General features: G+C 35.1%; 1 protein-coding gene across 2 annotated transcripts in view; it reads left to right on the forward strand.

Moving 5' to 3' along the window:
- The window catches only part of METTL15 (methyltransferase 15, mitochondrial 12S rRNA N4-cytidine), a 235173-nt gene that overhangs the window by 115039 nt on the left and 113255 nt on the right, over positions 1-6879 (forward strand). The gene's annotated exons all lie outside the window — the stretch shown is intronic.

Here is a 6879-nt window from a genome sequence, read left to right on the forward strand (position 1 = left end):
TATATCCTTGAGAGATTCTATATATGCTTGCTATTGAATAGAATATTCTTCATATGTTACATAAGGTTTTGTTTTTTAAGATTTTGTTCAAGTCCAATGTTTCTTCATTAGTTTTATATTTAGATAAGTTGTGCATTATTAAAAGTGGTGTATTGAGGGGCTGGGGCAGAGACTCAGCGGTAGAGCGCTTGCCTACCATATGTGAGGCACTGGATTCGATCCTCAGCACCACATAAAAATAAATAAATAAAAATAAATATATGAGTCCAACTACAACTTTAAAAAATGGTGTATTGAAATTCCACTACTATGGTTGTATTGTAACCTATCTCTCCTCTCATGTCCTTTAATATTTGATTTACCTACTTATGCTTCACATTTGGGTACATATATTTATAGTTGTTATATTCTTTTGATAAATTCACCCCACTATCATTATATAATATCCTTCTGCATTTCTTTTTATAGTTTTTGTCTTAACCTGATTTGTCTGAGTTTTCACTTCCCTGCTATATTGTGATTTCCATTTGCATGGAATATTTGTTTCTATCCCTTCATTTTCAGTCTACTCATGTCCTTAAGAGTGAAGTACGTGTCTTATAGATGGTATATATTTGGGTCTTATGTCTTTTTTTTTTCATTCATTCACCTACTCTCTTTATATTGGATAATTTAATTCCTTTACATTTAAGGAAAATATTTATAGATAAGACCTTTCTACTGCCATTTTGATAATTGTGTTCTGGTTTTGTGGATAATGTTTTCTTCCTCTCTTATTGTTAAACTTCATAGTTTGAAAATTTTCTGTATTGATATGCTTTGCATCATTTTTTATTTTCATTTGGGCATCTCCTATAGATTTGTACTTTGTTGTTACACTAAAGCTTATATCAAACATCTTCCCTTATAATACTCTAAGCTTAACAACTTAACTTTTACTTCACACAACTACTCTACATTCATAGCCCACTCTCCACATTTTATGTTTTGATGTGTGAATTTACATCATTTTGCCATATTTATCCCAACAATCTTATTTTAACCACAGTTAATTTAAGTAATTTTGAATCCGTGTATTAGGGTTAAAATTTTATGCCATGATGGCAAAACTGGCGTATTCTAAATATTTCTGTTACTTACATCATTATGTCCCCCCCTCTTTTTTTTTGATGGTGATGATGATGTTTATTTTTTTATTTTTTTATTGGTTGTTCAAAACATTACAAAGCTCATGACTTATCATCTTTCATACATTTGATTCAAGTGAGTTATGAACTCCCATTTTTACCCCAAATACAAATTGCAGAATCACATCAGTTACACATTCATATTTTTACATAATGCCATATTAGTGACTGTTGTATTCTGCCGCCTTTCCTGTCCCCTACTATCCCCCCTCCCCTCCCCTCCCATCTTCCCTCTCTACCTCATCTGTTGTTGTTCAGTTCTCTCCCTTGTTTTTTTTTTTGTTTTGTTTTTCCCCCGTTTCCCCTCAGAACCTCTTATATGTGATTTCGTATAACGTTGAGGGTTTCCTTCTGTTTCCATGCAATTTCCCTTCTCTCTCCCTTTCCCTCCCACCACTCGTCTCTGTTTAATGTTAATCTTTTCCTCATGCTCTTCCTCCCTACTCAGTTCTTAGTTGCTCTCCTTAAATCAAAGAAGACATTTGGCATTTGTTTTTTACGGATTGGCTAGCTTCACTTAGCATAATCTGCTCTAATGCCATCCATTTCCCTGCAAATTCCATGATTTTGTTATTTTTTAGTGCTGCATAATACTCCATTGTGTATAAATGCCACGTTTTTTTTTTTTTTTTATTCATTAGTGTAATGAAGGGCATCTAGGTTGGTTCCACAGTCTAGCTATTGTGAATTGTGCTGGTATGATCATTGATGTGGCAGTGTCCCTATAGTACGCTCTTTTAAGGTCCTCAGGGAATAGTCCGAGAAGGGCGATAGCTGCGTCAAATGGTGGTTGCATTCCCAGCTTTCCCAGGAATCTCCATAGTGCTTTCCATATTGGCCGCACCAATTGGCAGTCCCACCAGCAATGTACAAGTGTACCCTTTTCCCCACCAGCAATGTACAAGTGTACCCTTTTCCCCACATCCTCGCCAGCACTTATTGTTGTTTGACTTCATAATGGCTGCCAATCTTACTGGAGTGAGATAGTATCTTAGGGTGGTTTTGATTTGTATTTCTCTGACTGCTAGAGATGGTAAGCATTTTTTCATGTACTTATTGATTGATTGTATGTCCTCCTCTGAGAAGTGTCTGTTCAGGTCCTTGGCCCATTTGTTGATTGGGTTATTTGTTATCTTATTGTTTAATTTTTTTGAGTTCTTTGTATACTCTGGAAATTAGGGCTCTATCTGAAGTGTGAGGAGTAAAGATTTGTTGCCAGGATTTTGGCTCCCTATTTACTTCTCTTATTGTTTCTCTTGCTGAGAAAAAACTTTTCAGTTTAAGCAAGTATTATTTGTTTATTCTTGTTATTAACTCTTGTGCTATGGGTGTCCTATTAAGGAATTTGGAGCCCGACCCCACAATATGTAGATCGGAGCCAACTTTTTCTTCTATCAGGCGCAGAGTCTCTGATTTGATATCAAGCTCTTTGATCCATTTTGAGTTAACTTTTGTGCATGGCGAGAGAAAGGGATTCAGCTTCATTTTGTTGCATATGGATTTCCAGTTTTCCCAGCACCATTTGTTGAAGATGCTATCCTTCCTCCATTGCATGCTTTTATCCCCTTTATCAAATATAAGAAAGTTGTAATTTTGTGGATTTGTCTCTGTATCCTCTATTCTGTACCATTGGTCCGCCTGCCTGTTTTGGTACCACTACCATGCTTTTTTGTTACTATTGCTCTGTAGTACAGTTTGAAATCTGGTATCGCTATACCTCCAGATTTACACTTCCTGCTTAGAATTGCTTTTGCTATTCTGGGTCTTTTGTTTTTCCATATGAATTTCATGATTGCTTTATCTATTTCTACAAGAAATGCCGTTGGGATTTTGGTTGGCATCGCATTAAACCTGTAGAGAACTTTGGGTAATATCGCCATTTTGATGATGTTAGTTCTGCGTATCCATGAACAGGGTACATTTTTCCATCTTCTAAGATCTTCTTCTCTCTCTCTCTTTAGGGTTCTGTAGTTTTCATTGTATAAATCTTTCACCTCTTTTGTTAGGTTGATTCCCAAGTATTTTATTTATTTATTTTTTTTGAGGATATTGTCAATGGAGTGGTTTTCCTCATTTCCATTTCAGAAGTTTTGTTGCTGATATACAGGAATGCCTTTAATTTATGCATGTTTATTTTATATCCTGCCACTTTGCTGAATTCATTTATTAACTCTAGCAGTTTCTTTGTAGACCCTTTTGGGTCTGTTAGATATATTACCATATCATCCGCAAATAGTGATAATTTATGTTCTTCTTTTTCTATTTTTATGCCTTTAATTTCTTTTGTCTGTGTAATTGCTCTGGCTAGTATTTCAAGAACTAAATTGAATAGAAGTGGTGAGAGAGGGCATCCCTGTCTTGTTCCAGATTTTAGAGGGAATGCCTTCAATTTCTCTCCGTTTAGTATGATGCTAGCCGGAGGCTTAGCATAGATAGCTTTTACAATGTTGAGGTAAGTTCCTGTTATCCCTAGTTTTTCTAGTGTTTTGAACATAAAGGGATGCTGTACTTTGTCGAATGCTTTTTCTGCATCTATCAAGATGATCATATGGTTCTTATCTTTAAGTCTATTGATGTGGTGAATAACATTTATTGATTTCCGTATATTGAACCAGCCTTGCATCCCAGGGATGAATCCTACTTGATCATGGTGCACAGTTTTTTTGATATGCTTTTGTATTTGATTCGCCAGGATTTCATTGAGAATTTTTACATCTAAGTTCATTAGAGATATTGGTCTGTAGTTTTCTTTCTTTGAAGTGTCTTTGTCTGGTTTTGGGATCAGGGTGATGTTGGCCTCATAGAATGAATTTGGAAGAGCTTCCTCTTTTTCTGTTTTTTGAAATAGCTTGAAAAGTATTGGTATTAATTCTTCTTTGAAGGTTTTGTGAAACTCTGCTGTATACCCATCCGGTCCAGGGCTTTTCTTGGTTGGTAGCCTTTTGATGGCCTCTTCTATTTCTTCCTTTGTTATTGGTCTGTTTAAATTGTGTGTGTCTTCCTGTCTCAATCTGGGCAGATCATATGACTTAAGAAATTTATCGATATCTTCACTATCTTCTATTTTATTGGAATATAGGGTTTCAAAATACTTTCTAATTATCTTCGGTATTTCTGTAGTGTCTGTTGTGATATTGCCTTTTTCATCCCGTATGTTAGTAATTTGAGTTCTCTCTCTTCTTCTCTTCGTTAGCATTGCTAAGGGTCTGTCGATCTTATTTATTTTTTCAAAGAACCAACTTTTAGTTTTATCAATTTTTTCAATGTTTTTTTGTTTCAATTTCGTTGATTTTCGCTCTGATTTTAATTATTTCTTGTCTTCTACTACATTTGCTGTTGTTTTGCTCTTCCTTTTCTAGGGTTTTAAGATGTAGTGTGAGTTCATTTATTTGTTGGTTTTTTCTTTTTTTTGAGGAATGAACTCCAGGAAATGAGTTTCTCTCTTAAAACTGCTTTCATTGTGTCCCATAGATTCCAGTATGTTGTGTCTGTATTGTCGTTTATCTCTAAGAATGTTTAAATTTCCTCCTTTATGTCTTTTGTAATCCATTGATCATTCAGTAACATATTGTTCATTTTCCAGGTGATACATGATTTTTCCTTCCTTCTTTTATCATTGATTTCCAGTTTCATTCCATTATGGTCAGATATGGCGCATGGTATTATCTCCACACCTTTATATTTACTGAGAGTCACCCTATGGCATAATATATGGTCTATCTTTGAGTAGGATCCATGTGCTGCTGAGAAGAACGTGTATCCACTTGATGATGGTTGATATATTCTATATATGTCGGTTAAGTCTAGGTTATTTATTGCGTCATTGAGTTCTATAGTATCTTTATTCAGCTTTTGTCTAGAGGATCTGTCTAATGGCAATAGCGGTGTGTTGAAGTCACCCATAATTATTGTGTTGTGGTCTATTTGACTCTTGAACTTGAGGAGAGCTTGTTTTATGAACGTTGCAGCACCATTGTTTGGTGCATACAAATTGATAATTGTTATGTCTTGATAGTGGATGGTTCCTTTTAACAGTATATAGTGTCCTTCTTTATTCCTTTTGATTAACTTAGGTTTGAAGTTGATTTTATTCGATATGAGTATGGCCACTCCTGCTTGCTTCTGTGGGCCATGCGAGTGGTATGATTTTTCCCAACCTTTCACCTTCAGCCTGTGTATGTCTTTTCCTATCATATGAGTCCTCTGAAGGCAGATTATTGTTGGATTTGTTTTTTTAATCCAGGTTACTAGCCTATATCTCTTGATTGGTGAATTTAAGCCATTAACATTTAAGGTTACACTTGAAATATGGTTTGTACTTCCCGTCATGTTTATTTATTTATTTTTTATTTTAGTTTGGCTAGTTTTTCCTCTTTGGTTATTTTTCTCCCCCTTTACTGAGATACCTCCCACTGTTAGTTTTGGACGCTATTTTCTAATTCCTCTTCTTGTAGTATTTTGCTCAAAATGCTTTGCAGTACTGGTTTTTTGGCTGTGAATTCTTTTAGCTTTTGTTTATCATGAAATATTTTAATTTCATTTTCAAATCTGAAGCTTAATTTTGCTGGATACAGTATTCTTGGTTGGAAGCCATTATTTTTCAGCGTTTGAAATACGTTGTTCCAGGATCTTCTCGCTTTCAAAGTTTGTGATGAGAAATCAGTCGTTAACCTAGTTGGTTTACCCCTGAATGTAATCTGCCGCCTTTCTCTCGTAGCTTTTAATATTCTGTCCTTGTTCTGTATGTTGGCTATCTTCATAATTATATGTCTTGGAGTTGGTCTATTACAGTTTTGGATGTTTGGGGTCCTGTAGGCTTCCAGGATTTGGCAATCTATTCCATCTTTCATCTCTGGGAAGTTTTCTAGGATTATTTCATTTAATAGGTTGTCCATTCCTTTGGTTTGAACCTCTATGCCTTCTTCTATCCCAATGACTCTCAAGTTTGTTTTTTTTAATGAGATCCCATATCTCTTGGATAGATTGCTCATGAGATTTAAGCATCTTTTCTGTGTTGACTATATTCTTTTCAAGTTGATAAACTTTGTCTTCATTATCTGATGTTCTGACTTCTACTTGATCTAGTCTATTTGTAATATTTTCGTTAGAGTTTTTAATTTGGTTTATGGTTTCCTGCATTTCTAGGATTAGTGTTTTTTTTTTTTTTAAATCTCTATCTCCTGGTAAAGCTCGTTCTTTGCAGTTTGAATTTGTTTAATTCGTTTTCAAAATATACTTTCATTGCTTGGACTTGCTGTCTCATATCTTCTCTAATATTCCGTTCCATCTGAGTTAGGTATGCCTTGAGTTCTTTCCCTGTCCATGTTTCTGATTTCTAGGTCCTCCTGTAGATTTAAGTTGTCTTGCATTATTTGTAATCCTTTTTTCCGTTGTGTTTTCATGTTGTTCACGTTACTTTCCAGCTCTGTTTGACTGCTGGGTAACTGCTTTCTCCTATAAATTTGTTTTGGCTTTGTATATCTCTGTTGTCTCTCCTTTGTGGTGGGAGATTATGCCTAGAAATGTTGGGCTTTATTGTACTTTAAAGCTGATTCATTCAATTCATAAAAGTCTTCCAGGTTCTGCATGCATATAGTGATTTGTTTTTTGTTCTTAGGACTTTATGTTTAGGTTAGGTGCTATGATGGTATGAGGGTTAGTATGTCTTGGCTACTTTAGAAGATTGCTCTGC

The sequence above is a fragment of the Spermophilus citellus genome (assembly GCF_964194105.1).
Source record: "Spermophilus citellus genome assembly, chromosome: 2".
In the NCBI taxonomy this organism is placed as follows: Eukaryota; Metazoa; Chordata; class Mammalia; order Rodentia; family Sciuridae; genus Spermophilus; species Spermophilus citellus.